The sequence below is a fragment of the Sphaerodactylus townsendi genome, linkage group LG07 (assembly GCF_021028975.2).
Source record: "Sphaerodactylus townsendi isolate TG3544 linkage group LG07, MPM_Stown_v2.3, whole genome shotgun sequence".
In the NCBI taxonomy this organism is placed as follows: Eukaryota; Metazoa; Chordata; class Lepidosauria; order Squamata; family Sphaerodactylidae; genus Sphaerodactylus; species Sphaerodactylus townsendi.
The window spans coordinates 121,817,748-121,835,393 of NC_059431.1; the positions used below are offsets into that span (position 1 = coordinate 121,817,748).

The following is a 17,646-nucleotide window of genomic DNA, read 5'->3' on the forward strand; positions in this document are numbered from 1 at the left end:
AACATCTTCTACATGACAAAAGTAAGGGCTCTTCCCCTCAGAGGATAGTGCAGTTTTTCATGGCCCACCTACATGCATCATTCCCCTTCTTCTCCATTACACCCTGGGATTAACGCGCCAGCGATGCTGACGTCCCCTCCCACCAGCAGACCCCCCCATCACCACCACTCCAGCACCACAGCTGCACAGGCAACGGCGCCTGCTGCTCCACTCGACGCAGGTGAGAAGTGGCTGTTTTCTTGGGTCCCCCCGCTTTGCACCCCAACAAAACTGCTGCACACCATGGACATCTCCGGAGGCAGATTGCCCAGGAGTGGATCTCCCTTTCAGCTTGCAAACCGTTATTTCACAAGGAGGCGGGGAAACCCAGCAGACATGCAAAGAAGGAGCGGCGGGGAGGGGGGGGGCACACATTCTTTGGCCAGCTAAGTTCTTCAGCAGAATTTTTATGGCAGCCTTTAGATCTCCAATGGAATCCCCTCACCCTCCCCCCATGCCTACTTGAGCCAAGGAATAATGTACTCTCCCCCCCACGTTGACCAGTCATACAAAACCAGCCCCCCCACGCACACACGGCCCAAAGCCATGCCTCTCCCCCATCTCACTTGCTCACATTTTGCCAGTATGTTTTTGATTTAATAGAATTTTTGCAAATATCTTATAATCTTGATTTAGTAAACTAATAGGTCTATGTGACCCCACCTGATCTGGGTTACGTCCTGGTTTTAGTATTGTTATAATCTCCGCCTCTCTGCATGACTCTGGAACTCTCTGGCCCTTTACTATACTGTGGAGTAGTATTTGCAGCTCTGGTATCAATACTTCTGCCATTTCCTTGTAATATTCTGCGGTAAACCCATCCATTTCTGGGGATTTATTATTTTTTAATTCCTTTATTACTGATGCTAATTCTTCCTGTGTTATTAGCTTTTCCATATGGTCCCTTTCTTCCAGTGATATAACTTTGTGTAATTTTTCATCATACTTTTCATTCTGTTCGTACCTAAACAATCTTTTATAAAACTCTTCAAATTTCTTCTGAATTATTTTGTTATTTGTTATGTTTTGATTCCTTTCATATTTTATTTCCTTAACTCTTTGTTTTTCCTTTCACTTCTTTAAATAATTTGCCAAATGTTTTACTGAATTTATATTTTCTCTTTGAAACGAATTTTTTTTACCTAAACTGCTTTCTTCCACAGCTCAGTTTTGTCTAACTCCTCTAACTGTACCTGTAATTTATTTATTTCATTTTTTACCGTAGTGTCATAGTTTGAAGTTTAAGCCTTCTCTGTCTAATGCTTTCAACCAAATCTTTCCTCTCTTTATTAATTTCTTTTTTCCATCTAGCTTCTCTGGCCAGGCAATAGCCCAGACCTGGGCATTTTACAGCCTGGGGGCCACATCCGGCCGCCGGATGACCCTGACCGGCCCCCCTGCCGTGCTGGGGAGCGAGGCGCCATTGAAAGCCCCGCAGAAGCCGGTTGCCTTGACTGCCGGCTTCTGTGGGGCTTTCAGCCACCGGCCGTGCTGCCTTTGGGGAAGCGGCCATTAGAAAGCCATGAAGCGGTTGCCTTGACCGACTTCTGTGGGAACTCAAAGCGCCCCCCTCTTGCTGACCCAGCCGAAATCATTAAAGAAAGCCGCCCAGAAACGGGTTCTGGAAACTGCTGCCGGCTACTGTGGGAAGGCTCTTTATATGTAATAATATTTTTTTTCTGTTTTCTTTATCTCGGCCCCATGGAAAAAATAATTGCCCACCCCTGCAATAGCCTCTACTATTGTTTTAGAAGCATCCCAAAGGATCTCCTCTGTTACTGTATTTTTTTCCAAAAAAATAATATCTTTTCTTGCAAATCCTTTCTTGCTTTCTCATCCTTCCATACCATGTTATTGTACTTTCACCTAAATTGTTTTTCTTCTCCTTGCATCCTGAACACAGCTACCAGCAGGGTGTGGTCTGAAATCCATTCTTTATATGTCTCTATCCCTTCACTATGTAAATTGCGCGTTTTTTTGTAAATATATAATCAATGTATGTGAATTTCTTATGTCTATTTGAGAAATAGGTTGGTTGTTGAGGCATATTCAGTTCTGAATATATATTTGTGATATTCCATTTCTTTAACATCTCATTTCCTCTTAGATCCATATTTCAGTCTCCCATTATTAAAGTCTCCCCTGAGAATATCCCCTGCAATCTTTTAAACTGTTTTTCCATGAATCTTTTCTGTTTTTTATTCAGGGCATATAAATTCATTAATGTCATCTGGAATCCATGAATCCTCACTTTGTCAACCATCTTCCATTCTGGTCAGTATGCAATTCCTCTAATTGAAAGTCCAAATCCTCTTTTACTAAAATTTCTAATCCATTTTTCTTAACCATAGATCTAGCTTCCCCAATAATCTTCCAGCCTATTAATTTCAATAACACATTCTTGTCAGCTCTTTTCTTGTGTGTCTCCTGACGGCACAATACATTCACCTGTTCCTTTTTTTATAAACTTGGCAAGTTTAAATCTCTTGGAGTCTGAGTTTAAACCATTAATATTAAGAGAGGCTAATTTCAATTTAATACCTGCCATATTATTACATCATGTTTGGTTTCCCTGAACTCTGCTGCTTGTGTCTTTATTCCTTGAAGCCATCTTTGTCCATGGATGCACACCTGGGTTCAGTGCACATAGATAGTGGGCATTTCCCCTGCTTCCCCACAGCATCATGGCATATTGATCCAGCTGTCATGTTTTTGTGGCTTTTCTCTTTTCATAAGTCCCTTTTGATCCAAGGTTTTGGGAAATATTGCCACAGTAGCTTGATGACTGCCACGTAGATGCGCAAATGTGTATTTTCCCAATCCCACCACATGGCAGCCATTATCTCTGCCTCTGTCCCAATGGTAGCCATTTTCTCCCCACCACTAGTAGGTCTTTAAAAAAATCAACTAAATATCAAAACATTCAAACAACCTGTATTTTAGGCTGGGAATTCAGAGAATCCAAGACACTGATTTTGATAATGAATTCAATTTCAGATTTAAAATAAAACCTGAAGGGTTAGGGTAGGGAAACTGGAAGCCCCGTTTCCACTTTATATGGGCATAGCAGAAACAGAAACTTCGTAAGCCTGTCTCCAGGTGGAAACCACCTTTCATCCCCAGTTAGGTTCAGAGTTTTTTTAAAAAAAGAGGCAGCCCCCCTCCTCTTTCTGAGGAAGGTGTCTTAGAATTCCTCACATTCCTGTCCTCCCTAACAAAAGACTCCTCCTTTTATCAGCTCCCCATCTTACAGAACAGGTTTCTTGGATCCAGGAGCTTCTGCAGCTTTGCATATCCATTGAATGATGCTCAGCCTGAGAGGAGGTGGCTCTGTCACCTTTGTCCAGCTAGGAAGTCACCTTCGAACTACCCTTGGAGCATCTGTGTACTAACCAGAGCATCCCCTGCTTAGTGTCTGAGAGCTAACAAGAGCGTGTTAGACTGGACCATCCAAATGGGAGTTGAGGCTTTTTTCCCTTTTCTCCTGAGGGATTGAAGGATTTTTGAAGAATTTCCTGAGCAAAAAAAGCCTGTTGAGGTGGAGAAAGGTAGTTGGCCAAACAGCAGCCATCTTCCAGCATAGATCATTGATCCTGACTGTTTGTGGCTCCTGCTGTGACTCTGAGGAAATGCAGGTTTCCAGAGACCTCAGCAGGCATTCAATGTGATCTGTCTGGAGTTTGTCAGCCAAAGCCCAGAGGCAAAAAAAAAGCAGCAGTGGCGTGGGAGGTTAAGAGCTCGTGTATCTAATCTGGAGGATCCGGGTTTGATTCCCAGCTCTGCCGCCTGAGCTGTGGAGGCTTCTCTGGGGAATTCAGATTAGCCTGGGCACTCCCACACACGCCAGCTGGGTGACCTTGGGCTAGTCACAGCTTCTCGGAGCTCTCTCAGCCCCACCCTCCTCACAGGGTGTTTGTTGTGAGAGGGGAAGGGCAAGGAGATTGCAAGCCCCTTTGAGTCTCCTGCAGGACAGAAAGGGGGGGGATAAAAATCCAAACTCTTCTTTTTCTTTTTTCAGCTGACTTTTGGACCACTCACTGTGCTGTTAAAATTCCCAGTTCTGAAGCGACTATTTCCCCCCACATTTGTACAACTTTTGGTTTTGAACAGGGCATCCACAGTTCTGTAACCACTATCCTGCCATTTTAACCTCTGATGGGGTTATAGAAGCCCTTGTTTAGTTGTTTTTATTTGTTCTTACCAGGATCTGAGTCGGACAACAAGTGTAGTCGTGACCGCGAGGTCAGCGCAAGAACGAGACGAGACGCGGTGATAACATCTGGTGGAGAGTGCCAGCAGCGGGAGCGCGGGTGTCCGTGTTCCTAGCGACTCTGCCGCGTGCTGGTTCCTGGCACCTTTTATTATAATTCTAACGGGGGCGTGTAGAAGAGCGGAACGGGGGGAATTCCGGGAGAGCGGGAGAGCGGCTGCTACGTGCGGAGAGGAGCATCAGCGTCTGGGCCTAATCCTCACCCGGGGGCAAGACCATTGTCCCTTTGTCCGGGACACCCGGTGGTTGTGAGCCAGGTAGTTCATGACCTGTGACTCATCGGGGATGAGGGGTGGGGATGCGCGGTCGCGACCAGAAGGCCGTAGGAGTGCCGGTGTGCCAGCGCTCTACTTACGGTGCTGCTGGGTCAGCAGTGCATCCCTACATCTCCTCCTTTTTTACATTTAGAAGGGAGGCCGAAATGTTAGGGGGTGATTTAAAGGGACGCTCGTCTCCTCCGCCGTTTGGCCAGCTGGCCGAGCTGCTTGTGCAACATTAGAACTTGGTTGCGATGTAAGGGAAAGTCGAGGGGTTTCTTACACATGTTACAGGCAATATTAGATATGCATTGAATGAAACAAGATCCGACGATGAGGCACATAATCAAGCCAATGCAGAGCTGTACAATAGCACTTAACCATCCCCCCGGTAGCCAGCTCCAGAGGGCTGACCACCAGTGGGGTAAAACGTCATACTTCAGATTAGATACAGCATCTTACAGTTCACGCACTTTCATATGAATCAAATGGGAATTATCAGAAAGATTAAAACAACACATATCATGTACATTCTCACAACCTTGGTGATGCAATAACAACAAATAATCAATAGCGGCACGATTATCTAAAGTCGCTTGACGAAGTTCCTGCTGCTCGTGGAGGGCCGGAGCATCCAAAGCAATGGAGGTGGAGTTGATGGACTTCAGGGGGCACAGGCCAGCCGGCCAATGGTCTTAGCGTTGTGGGCAAGAAGCGAAGTCCGGGACTCCCACTAGGGAAGTCGCGAGGGAGACATAACTCCGCTGGAGAGGGTCACCACGTTGCTCCGGCAAGAGGGGTCGAGGGGCAGAGTGGAGCAGCGGCGACGGCGTCCGGGCTCCCGGGGTGGAGCTTGAGGCCGGGTGATGGTGAGGCGAAAATAGAGAGTCCCGGTAGGCGGATGTGGCGAAAACAAACTAACTCCTAGGATTAAGATGCAGTTCTCAGCCTGGTTCCTTTGGAGGTCGGCTCCGGAGGGTATTATACAAAACGGGAAGCGGGGGAAGGGTGGCAGGGTTCGTGGAGGTTCAGTGACTCTCATGAGCGAAACTGCGAGAGAGGGCATGTCCCGACAACAGTCGGGTGGCTGAAGACAACGGGGGGGTTCCGGGGGTTAGGATCCTGCAGGTGACCGATTGTCACCGGCGCGGGGTAGCTCGCGTAAGTAGTTGCTGATGGCTGTGAAATCCGCAGCAATAGCCGCAGAGGTTGCAACTTTGGGATTCTTGGGCGCCCTGAGGCAGGCTGGCTGCCGGAACCTTCGGTTAGGGCTGATCGTAGCTCTGGCGCCCCTGCGGATCCTCCGGATCTTCAGGTTGTTCCGATGTTGGCTGTAGGTCTGCTGAAGCTACGGGGCGGGGTTCTCCAGGGGGGCCTGCTCCGTCTTCGTGGTGTGGCCTGACTTCGTTCGGCATCGTTCCTCGGGCTGGCCGGACGTGTCGGGCTGGGATCCATAGAGGGCCTGTAGGAAGAAGGATTGAAGCATACCCCCTTCCCAGGTTATGAGGGGGGCCGGTCCCCGCCAGGTTCGGTCTGGGAGTTGACGGTAGTAAACCTTGGCATGGGGGAGGGGATCTGACTGCCTGAAGTGTCTTTCTACGGGGGTGATCTGTTGCCCTGATGGTAGGGCGAGCAAATTCAAATGGTTGATGGTGAAGAGTACTTTTGATACTGTCTGTTGTATGTGGCCTAAGTGGGGGGGCTGCCTCCCCTTTCTTTAGTTTGTTTGGCTAAAATTTCCTTAAAGTTGCGATTTGCTCTCTCAACGATTGCTTGCCCCGTACTGTTGTAGGGAATTCCATGTGTCAGCACGATTCCCCAGTTTAGGCGGAGGGGGCGGCCCATGACGGTAATGCATGCAAAGAGGTGTTGGATGACGTGATTGGTGGTTTCACCACGGAGTGGGGTGGCCCAAACGTACCCCGAGTAGGTATCTATAGTTACGTGCAGGTGCTTCCAGGGGGCTAGGGCAGGGACCAAGGTTACGTCCATTTGCCATAAGTCATTTGCCAAGGCCCCTCTCGGGTTTACCCCGGGGTCTGAAGAGGGGCCAAGGCGTGAGCATTGAGCACAAGATTTAACTATAGATTGTGCTTGGTTGAGGGGATGTTGCAGGATCGGTGAGCCGCTTTGCCCTGGTGGAAGAAGTCGTGTGACTGAAAGGGGTCGGAGAAGAGGGTAGAGATGTGGGTAGCGCTGTCTGCGCGCTGGTTCCCTTCACTGAGGGGGCCCGGAAGCGGCGTGTGACTGCGCATATGGCCCACGAAATATCGAGAGGTTCTGGATGCTAGTAGGTTCCGTAGTGTCAGGAAGAGACTCATGAGGTTTGAGTCGATTCGGGGGGCGACGTAGGCTCCGGGTAGGTGAGCCGATTGCGTCGCGCTATGTATTGGGAATCCACCAAAAGGTTGAAGGGTTGAGGAAGGTTTGAAAGGCTAGAATGGCCGCTGGCGAAGCCTTCGATCCGCTGGGCGAGGCTTGGGGCGATTGTGTGTAAGCGGTTTGCCACTGACCATTTTGTTGAAATGCAATGGCGCCGACGCTGCTGTTGCCCGTCTGCTAAGACGGTGGGGGCGCTTTGGAGTGGGGCAGAGGCTGCTAAAGGCCGGACGGGACAAGAGGCAGAGTGAAGGAGAGTGAGGCGAGGATCCGGGGGGAGGTGGAAGAGCACCTCCCCCACGAAATCCTCCAGGGCCAGATGGAGAGGTGAGGAAGCGTTCAAGAGATGCTGGAATTCTGCTCTGTTCAGAGGCATGATGATTTTTTCAGGGTCCCACCCGACCATTACCATGGTGCGCTGACGCCCTTGGTTGATGAGATCCGCGTAGAGCTGGCCTGGGGTGGAGAGATTTTTTGCGGGTACATGAGGTAGGTAGAGCCACTCGACCAAGAAGGTTTGTGGCGGTCGGGTTTCTAGGACTCCGCTGGGAGAGGGGAGTGTTCAAGAGGAAGAGGGAGAGAGGTTGATCCTTGAGGGGACTCGATCCACCCATCGGCGGGCCAGGACCTCCTTTACGGCCCGAAAGGCGTCCTTGTGCTTCTGGGTGAGCTGGATCTTGTCCCCTGGATCCTTGGCGAGCGGGAGTAAAAGCGAGAACAGGGGCTGAGCAGAGAGGTGGTGAGGCGAAAGGACGGACCCAGTTGAGGGTTCCGAGCAGCTGCTGCAGCTGGAGGAGTGTGGGTGTGTCTGGAATCTGCATTTCTGGTATGACAGGGGCGGAGTAGGGGTGGAGGAGTTTATGCCCCAGATACAAGAATGGCTCGTTCTTTTGCACCTTTTCAGGAGCGATGTATAGGCCTGACTGTTTTAAAGTGTCGGCCAGCAGTGCTACCCACTGCGGGGGGGATGATCGGTGCGGCTATTAGGATATCATCCATGTAATGGATGATTATGGCTCCGGGCGCCCTGGCGCGAAATGGGGCTAGGGCGTGATGAACAAAAAATTGACACAAGGTGGGGCTGTTGAGCATCCCCTGGGGTAATACCTTCCATTGGTACCTGGCCGTGGGCTGCTGATGGTTAAGCACCGGTACAGTGAAAGCGAAGCGTGCTCGGTCCCCGGGAGAGAGAGGGATACAGAAGAAGCAATCCTTTAGGTCAACAACCAGGACCTGGTAGTCTGAGGGGATAAAGTTGGGGTTGGGCAGACCACATTGAAGAGGGCCCATGGGTTGGATGCAGGCATTTACTGCTCTGAGATCCTGGAGCAATCGCCACCGGCCACTCTTCTTTTTTATTATAAAGACAGGTGTGTTCCATGGTGATGTGGAGGTTTCAATGTGGCCTGCAGCCAGCTGTTCCTCCACGAGTTGGTGCATGGCAGTCAGTTTTTCTCTGGACAGTGGCTACTGTTCTACCCAAACCGGTCTTGGTGGTCCACGGAGGGGGGAGGGCAGTGGGGGGCGGACTTACTCGTCTCGAGCTCTCCCATGGTGATGGGGAGGGCGATGAGTTGCCGTCCGAGCTCTGGGGCGGTTTCTGGTGTGGCCTGTTCCCCTTCCTCTTCCCAGGTGCGCAAATGAGCCCCAGCCGGCCACTGATCAGGCCGCCCGGTCACTCCGCCGATGGCCGCGTCGGAGTTCTCTGTACCCTGGGGTTTACCTGGGCCCTTGATTTTTGTGGAATGGGCGGCGGGCTGCTCTCGGGGCAGGGGAATCCGTGATGTGCGGCTGCTCTCGTGAGGCTGTTCCTGCAGGACGCTCGCCCACATTGGGGCGTGGGCGGGCTCCGGGCAAGCCAGGTCGGTAGTCCCTGAAATGACGGATAGTTCCTGCTTAATGGGGGAGAAGGCTCGGGGGGCGGACCTAGGTCCCGGGCTGCGAGCTCCCCCACCGGGCAGCCCGCGTCTCTTACGGAGATGCCCTGGTTTGCCGTACTCGAGATGCTCGTCTTGGAGCTGCCCTATGGCGGCAAGGAGGGCGGTGGCTAGAAGGCTGGCCTGGTGGGTGAAAGACCCGATGTCCCGGCAAGCCTCGAGCATGTCGACTAGTCCGGGGTTCCTACCTAGATCTGTGATCGCTTTTCGGCATTCGGCGGAGGCGTTTTCCCTAGCGAGGCGTTTGAGAAGTTCGCCCTGGGCTTCCTGATTGCCAACCTGCCTTCTGAGTGCCTCTTGGAGCCTATTCACAAAGTCAGCGTACGGCTCCTGGGGCCTCTGTCTAATGGAGGCGAAGTTTTGGGTCGGCTGCTCGAAGCTAGGGACTTTGGTGAACGCTTTGTAGGCACAATCGGAGACGACCGCAAGGGTGGTCTCTGGCAGGACAACTTGGTTGTTGGGGTCGGCGAAAGCCTCGCAGCCGTAAAGCTGTGCGGCCGTGTAGGCGCCGCCAGAGGCGGCTCCTCTATTGAGACATTGCTGGCGGAACTCGCTATCCCAGATCGCATATTGCGCAGGGTTCAGGAGTATGTGAAAGGTGGTCTTCCAGTCACTCGGAACCATTAGGTGATTCCTTGCGACTGCTTCTAGCATGCCTCTCACATAGGGGCTAGTGATTCCTACGTCCCGCATCGCCTTGCGGAGCTCGGTGAGGGTATTATAGCCTAAAGGGCGGTACTCGATAATTCGCTGAGCGATGCCGCCTCCCACCTCGGCATCTGTGAGGTGAATGGGGCATAAGGCGAGGGCATCGGCATCGTCTTCCGTCAGGATTTCCTTCTCTCGCAGATCGTGGCTAACACGCTCTGCTAGGGTTTTGAAACCCGCGCCATTACGTGGCGCTGACGGAGGTGCTATGGCTTCAGAAAATGGGGGCGGAGCAAGGGGAGGGCGGTTCATAGCAGAGGATAGAGAAAGTTCCGGGGGTGAAACTGAAGCTGAGAGGTCGAAAGGAGGGCGGCCGACAGCAAGGGAGCCATAGGTCTGCAGGCTGATGGCGACATAGCATTGTCTCCACGTCAGTAGCAGTGACACCGGCGCGCGAGGCTTTGTGTGAAGAGTGCGCCCGATGTTTTCCCAATCCTTAAGATTTAATGTCCCCCCCTCTGGGTACCATGGACATTGAGCTTCAATCTCCTCAACCAATTTGCGCAGCTCCCCTCTCTTTATGGGGACCCTGCCGCATTTCGCTAGCGCTTTTAGTTCGTTTACATGCTTGTCATAAGCCCTGCTTTTGCAAGCTCCCATACTTACCGGTGTTCCGTCGGACGAGAGAGTGTCCTAGGACTCGGGTCCCTGGATGCGCCGATCCAGCGGACGGGCGATACCGAAGGTGGGTCCCTGGATGCGCCGATCCAGCGGACGTCGGTACCGCGGCCCTTTCCCAGGCGACGGTAAGCAGGGTGGAGGTTCGAGGATTCCCGGCTTTCGGCACCAGCTTGTAGTCGTGACCGCGAGGTCAGCGCAAGAACGAAGACGAGACGCGGTGATAACATCTGGTGGAGAGTGCCAGCAGCGGGGAGCTGCCAGAGTGTCCGTGTTCCTAGCGACTCTGCCGCGTGCTGGTTCCTGGCACCTTTTATTATAATTCTAACAGGGGCGTGTAGAAGGGCGGAACGGGGGGAATTCCGAGAGAGCGGGAGAGCGGGAGACTGAGAGATCATCATGTGATGCATGATCTCATCTGGCTGCTACGTGCGGAGAGGAGCATCAGTGTCTGGGCCTAATCCTCACCCGGGGGCAAGACCATTGTTCCTTTGTCCGGGACACCCGGTGGTTGTGAGCCAGGTAGTTCATGACCTGTGACTCATCGGGGGATGAGGGGTGGGGGCGCGGTGCGACCAGAAGGCCGTAGGAGCGCCGGTGTGCCAGCGCTCTACTTACGGTGCTCCTGGGTCAGCAGTGCATCCCTACAAACAAGTGCAATAAAAACTTTCAGTCAGTAAGTGAAACACAAAATAGGATAAAATTGGAACCTAACAGCAAAGATTCTTGGTAGGACAGAACAATGCAGTTGGCCTGAGACTGCAGAAGAGAAGACCACGAGAAAAAGGACTCTGAGCTCTCTGTTTAAGGCAGGGGTGTCTGATTGGCCCCTCCAGATGTTCCTGGACTACAATCTCCCTCAGACCCTACCCACATGGAGGGCCAGAGTTGAACGCCTCTGGTTTAAGGCAACAAGACAGCCAGCATAGGAAAAACATTATTACCCCTGGTAAAAGTCACCTCCTAAGCTGATTCGTTACACCAGACCTCTACCCCCTCGACAAGAATGCTCCCCTGAATAATTGTTTTGTTGCTTTTGTGGAATGACAGAAATGTTGGAGGCCTTCCCAATAGCTTCCAGTAGACAGTTCCACAATGTAAGACCTACCACTGAGAATGCCCAATTATAGCCGTTTGCAGGGTGGCACCTTCAGAAGACTTGGCTCTGATGAGGGAGTTTGCTGTAGCGGGATATAGCAAGAGAGTTATGTGGGTCCAGTGCCATGAAGGGCCTTGTAAGTCACAATCAAAACCCTGAATTGAGCCTGATATAATTTTTGCAAAGTGAATGCAGATTCCTCTTAGCAACTGTAGTTTCTCAGAGGCCCCCAAGAGCCGACCTATGTAGAGTGCACTACAGTAGCCTCAAGGTAACCATAGCATGGATCCACATGCATAAGTCAGCCAAGTCAAAGTAGGAGCCATCTTTTAGGTGAACTCCATATTAGGCAAATTATTATTATTATTTTAGGTAAATAAAGGCAAACTCTATGTTAGGGATTATTAGGAAAGAGATTGAAAATAAAACAGCTGATATTATAATGCCTTTGTGTAAATCTATGGCGCGGCCTCATTTGGCATACTGTGTGCAGTTCTGGCCACCATATTTCTAAAAGGATATTGCAGAGCTGGACAACCACGATGGCGAGGGGGCTGCAGCCTCTTCCCTGGGTGGAAAACCTGAGGATTCTAGAACTTCTCAGCTGAGGAAAAAGACAACTGAGGGCAGAGAGGACAGAGGTTTTGCAGATGGGATGGAGAGAGGAGACAAAGAGCACCTTTCCACCCTCTTCCAAAGTATTAGAACTCAAAGGTCTCCAGTGAAGCTGATAGGCAATAATATATTCAGGACAAACAAAAGGAAATACTTCTTCACACAGCAAGTGATTAAAACATGGGATACACAACCAGAGGATTCAGTGACAGCCACAGGCACAGGCTGTTTTACAAGGGGATTAAACTGGATTGATCCACCCGGGCTCTCCTGATGTCCTCATGGTACGGTAATTGGTAATTTCATTTCTATACCGCCCTCCTGCGAAGGGCTCAGGGTTAGATACAGCACACATCATACAAACAACAATAAGCAGCATTACAAAATATCAAAACATCAGCAATCATGATAGAACAATAAAACTCGTGGGCCTCCCCTTGTGGTTGATCCGGAAATTGAAACTGGTCCAGAATGCGGCGGTACGGCTCTTGGTGGGTGGTTCTTTTCGAGAGCACATCACCCCCGTGTTACGCCGCCTACACTGGCTCCCAGTGGAATTCTGGGTCACTTTCAAGGTGTTGGTGTTAACCTTTAAGGCCCTTCGCAGCTTGGGAGCCTCATACCTTCGTGACCGTCTCACCCCATATGTCCCAGGTAGGCCTCTGCGGTTGGCAGAGGCCAATTTACTGGTGGTCCCTGGCCCCTCCATGATGCGGCTGGCCTCTACCCGGGCCAGGGCTTTTACGGCCCTGGCCCCTACCTGGTGGAACACCCTTCCATCAGATATGCGGGCCCTGTGGGACCTTGGTGAATTTCGCAGGGCCTGTAAAACAGTTTTGTTCTACCAGGCTTTTGGTGAGGCCGGCCGCAGATTCCCGCTCCAGGATGCCCCTGTCTTGCGTGCCATTCCATCATTGGCCCGCCCAATATAACATCTAATTTACACTGCTGCCCCCGCCCGGCCTTGGGATCAGGTGCCACACTTTTATAATCTTATTGTATTGTATTGATGCTGCTAGGTTTTATGAAATCTGTAAATTGTTTTTAATTTAATTTAAACAAACTAATTACTAACATCACAATGGGAGAAAAAAACCAATACAACCTGCTAAGAATTCCAAGCTAACCTCCCATCTAAACAACTCTAACAACTAACTGAGAATAATGTCCACCAGCATTGTGGATGGTTGGTTTCAGCTTTTGTCGGGGAGCCGCCGCCATGTTTTCTGCCTGCCGCACCCAGCCCAGGCTGCCGAGTGGAAACTCCTAAAAGTTGTATAACATGTACGGGCCCCTGCCACAGGTCCCCACCGCTGCCAGCACGTACTGGCTGCTGGATAGGAGTCCTCTGAATGTTGTAAGAAGGCCCCTGCAACGAGCCTCCCCCCACCATCCAGCTGCTTCCGGTGTTGGAACGAAAGCGCCCCACGTCAGTATCTTCCCTGCCGGCATGCTGCAGGCACTGCTCGTGAGTCATCACCATCTCTTGGATCCACCCAGCCTGTTGTCATCTCAGCGTCTTGGTCAGACGTTGCAGGGGGTTTCTTCCACCAACCCGACGACCTTCGTCCAAGGATCTCAGGGGCAGGAGGATAACGCCGCCTCCCGAACTGCCACTTGCCGGAGCAAGAACACAAACCAACCACAGAGGAACACAGGCACCGAGTGAGCTGGTTCATTATCAGTCAGTCTAATCTGGTTGAAAAGGTACTAAAAAAACCCCCTAATACTAATACTAGCACTACTAAAATTCCTAGTTGTGAAAATACACACTCCCAGCCTGTCCTAGATCTAGAAAAACATACTAATTACCAGAGCACTGAACTACCGGTCTGCTCTGGGTGCCATCTTTGGGGACATTTTTATGGGGACATGGTTATGAAGTTTTATGGGGACATAGTTATGAAGACTTCGACCTCTGTGCCCTATTGATAGGCCTGTAGAGGAACTGGTTGGATGCTGGACTATGGACCACTGATCTAATCTAGCAGGGCTTTTCTGATGTTCTTGTGAAGGCCTTGGCCTCTATTATTATTATTATTATTATTATTATTATTATTATTATTATTATTATTATTATTATTTATTTATTTATTTATTTATTTATTTATTTATTTATTTATTTATTTATTTATTTATTTATTTATTTATTGGGTTTATAGACTGCCCTCCCCCGGAAGGCTCAGGGCGGTGCACAGTACAGATAGAGCACAATCAATTTAAATACAATAAATATGAATTAAGATGGCTCTAATAAAAATAAACCCTACCCCATTAAAATGCAGCTTATAAAATTAATATTAATGTTAGCTCAAGATGGCGCCTGCTATCAATTCCCTCTCAGACATACATCAGAAAAGAAGGGCAGTAGGGGCCACACGATGTTACAGCAGCAAACAACGGGAGGAATGCCCTATTGTTGAGCCTCCAGAGGAACTGATTGGCCATGGCATGAAACAGGATGCTGGACTAGATGGTCCACTGGTTTGATTCTCCAGGGATGTCCTTATGGAGGCCTCAGCCTCTATGCCTTGTTGTTGGGCCTCCAGAAGAACTGGTTGGCCATTGTATGAGATGATATGCTGAACTAGGTGGACCACTGGTCTCATCCAGCAAGACTTTTCTTGTCTTCTGAGTTAAGTGGAGTTGGTGGAACGCCCTTTTTGTAACAGCACCAGCTTGTTTCTCTAACAATAAAAGCTAAACTGAAAATCACCCCATCTCTCTTAACTGAGTCAGTGGGAGACTGTTGGACCCCTTTGAAAGTAGAGAGCCCCAGGTCTTCCAGGACCTCAGCGTTCCCAGACAACATTACTTTTGTCGTGTAAGGATTCAGCTTGTTTACCATTAGCTGTTTAACTACAGCTGTCAGGCATTCATTTAAAGACTCTCTAGTATTACCAGGCAATATGAATAGAGAAATATAGAGTTGTCAGTCATCAGCATATTGATTGCACCTTATTCCAATAGCACGAATAACTTCTCCTGAAGGCTTTACACAGAGATTGAATTGCACAGAATCCAAGACTGAACCTTGTAGAAGCCCACAAGGGGAAAACTCATAGCTACAAGCAACCTTCGGAGTCCTGTTCCTAAGGAATAACCTCAAGATATCTGAACAGGACAGCATGGTCCACTGACTCAGAGGCTGCTGATAAATTGCTTATGCAAGCAGTTAAAAAAATCTTCAGGTTTGGGCACAAATTCACACACACAGAAATTCGCACGCACATAAGACGTGATGTTTGATATGGCCAACAGATTGCATCCTTGGACAGAACTGAGCCAGAACTAGTTATTCCAAGAAATTAGACATTGGATGGACTTTTGCATAGTGAGAGAAGTTGTGCCCTGCCAAGATTCTAACAAATTAGGAATTAACATCATTTTTGCTTAAGTGTAGCATAGAAAAAAACCCCTTTTCAAACCATACCTCCTTCCTTCCTCCCTAGTAGTCCACAGTCTCTAATTTTTGAATTGCATAAGTAGAGCAGTACAGCTTTTGTAAATAGCCAGTACACCCTAAAACTGGTGGGGGCTAGAAACCCCCAGGACTCAAGGGGGAAGGGGGTTACTGAATCAGCAACCCATGATGCTGTATAAGTGGAAGTGATGTCACTGCACTGCAGGACACTCTAGGATTTCTTCTAGGTAAAAACCATAGAGTTGGGGTTGATTTCTAGAATGTCCTGTGACACAGTCCAATTCCATAATCTCACCCTGTTTTTCATTCCACCCCCTTCTGAGGGTGGGATGTTGCCTGAGCCCTTCGGAGGAGAGCGGTCTAAAAATCTAGTAAATAAATAAATATCTGCCCCACCCCTCTAAAATCTAAAAGGTTAATGGAGAAAGCCAGTATTCGTGATGTTTGTCAGAGGGCAGCCTAGCTCCTGTTAAAATGGGTATGTACTGGAAAGGAGGTCTGTATTTGATATATAGCGCACCCATGTCTGGTTGCCAACAACATGTGGAACCCAGATCAGTTTGCCTCTCCTCTGTGGTACATGGTCTGTCAGATGCATGAATGGTGTCCACTTTGTGCTACTGGAGTCTTAGAGAAGTCCACACCTGAGCAGTTTATGGAAGCCTTTTCTAGTTCTTTTGGCTCTAGTGGATTTGCATATACAAACCACAAGGCAACACATCCTTATCTTTCTGTTCCTCTCTAGCCCTCTGTTTTTCTACTGTCTCTTTTTTTGTTCTGCCTTTATTTTCTGGAGGGCTTAGCTGCTATGGAAACGGTATCACAGAAGAGTCCCTTCTCTCCTTGTACATTCTGTCCTTCACTCTTACCTCTTTCCCATGTACAGCTGAATTCCCTGGGGCCAGGTTCTTTCCATGTCCACGTCCAAGGAGCCGGCAGAAAGGAGGATGTTTAGTTTTCTGAGAATCTGGATTGCAAACGCTCAGCTGATGTCATCACATTATTTGCCAGCTGATTGGCTGGCTGCCAAACTTTCCATCTGTCTGAGGCAAAGTCTATACTTATTCTATATCTGTCTCTTGCATGTGCTTTTCCTGGTCCTACTGTCTCAGCCTGTAAAAAATGGGCAGGTGCAGTGTGGATATGGGTGCGCTACAAACTTGCATTGTTTCATACTATCTTCAGTGGCCTTCTGTACCATCAATCATTCTAGAGATAGCAGTTTGGTAAGATGCTAAGAAATCAAATACCCTTAGGAAAGAAGTAAAATTTCCCTTAGAATTCAGGATCACTATTATCCTTCTAAAGTAGGGGTCCCCAATCACTAGTGGGTTTTTTTAAATTCAAAATTGATTGTTCAGCAAGAACCATCCAAACAAGTGCGAGGACGTTGTAAAGGCAAGTGCCCCCAGTTGAGGACAGAAAGCTGTTGCACTGAAGTTAACAACTGCAGCTGGTGCTCACAATGCTGTGAAGCAAGGAAATCTGAAGCCTGGCTGATGACGTCCCTTTGCTACTGCTGAGAACTGCATATTTGCCAGTCAGAGGTGTTCTGAACAGGGTTTGTGGGGTCCCTCTATAGAACTAACAATATATATTTTATACATGTAAATGTGGTAAACATTATAGAGGGTGACAGATCACTTCTTTGAGATGTGGCATCTCAGTACTTTGTTCCAGAGTGAAGCTTGAAGACAGACGGGCGGTTCAGTTAGGGTTGCCAGCTCCAGGTTGGGAAATACGTGGAGATTTTGGAGGTGGGGCCTGGGCAGGGCGGAGTTTGGGGAGGAGGGGACTTCAGTGGGTTATAATACACATTCCATAGTGGCCATTTTCTGCTGGTGAACTGACCTCTGTTGCCTGGAGAGCAGTTATAATCCAACAAGATCTCCATCCACCGCCTGGAGGTTGGCAGCCCTAGGTTCAGTCATGTTTCCAGAACCAACATCTACATACCACTCACTATTTATTTTATTTTTAAATTTTATACCCCACCTATGTACAAGATCTCTAGGTGGCTACAACATTAGAACATCCCTGTTCATAAAATCATCTCTTTAAAACACTACAACATGCAAAAGTTGAAATCCCAGTCCTGACCCTCATCCCCTACCCAGCAGCATCCCAGAGGGGGCATCCAGAGAGACTAATGAAATGACTGGATGAAGAGGAAAGTCCTTGCTAGGCGCCTAGATCCATAAAGGGTAGCCACCCAGCAAACCTGTGAGGCTATTTTTGCTGCACAATCAATCCCAGAGAAAGCCCCCCCCACTGCCCCCTGTATCCTGGCGGGGGAGGGG

The 17,646-nt window shown here is 49.4% G+C and overlaps 1 protein-coding gene across 1 annotated transcript in view; it reads left to right on the top strand.

Annotated features, from left to right (window-relative positions):
• The first annotated feature begins 2,255 nt into the window (after window positions 1–2,255).
• The window catches only part of MFAP5 (microfibril associated protein 5), a 46,640-nt gene continuing 31,249 nt past the window's right edge, over window positions 2,256–17,646 (top strand). Inside the window, exon 1 of the mRNA XM_048503321.1 lies at window positions 2,256–2,313. The gene's annotated coding sequence lies outside the window, so the exon portion shown is untranslated. The remainder of the gene's footprint in view (window positions 2,314–17,646) is intronic.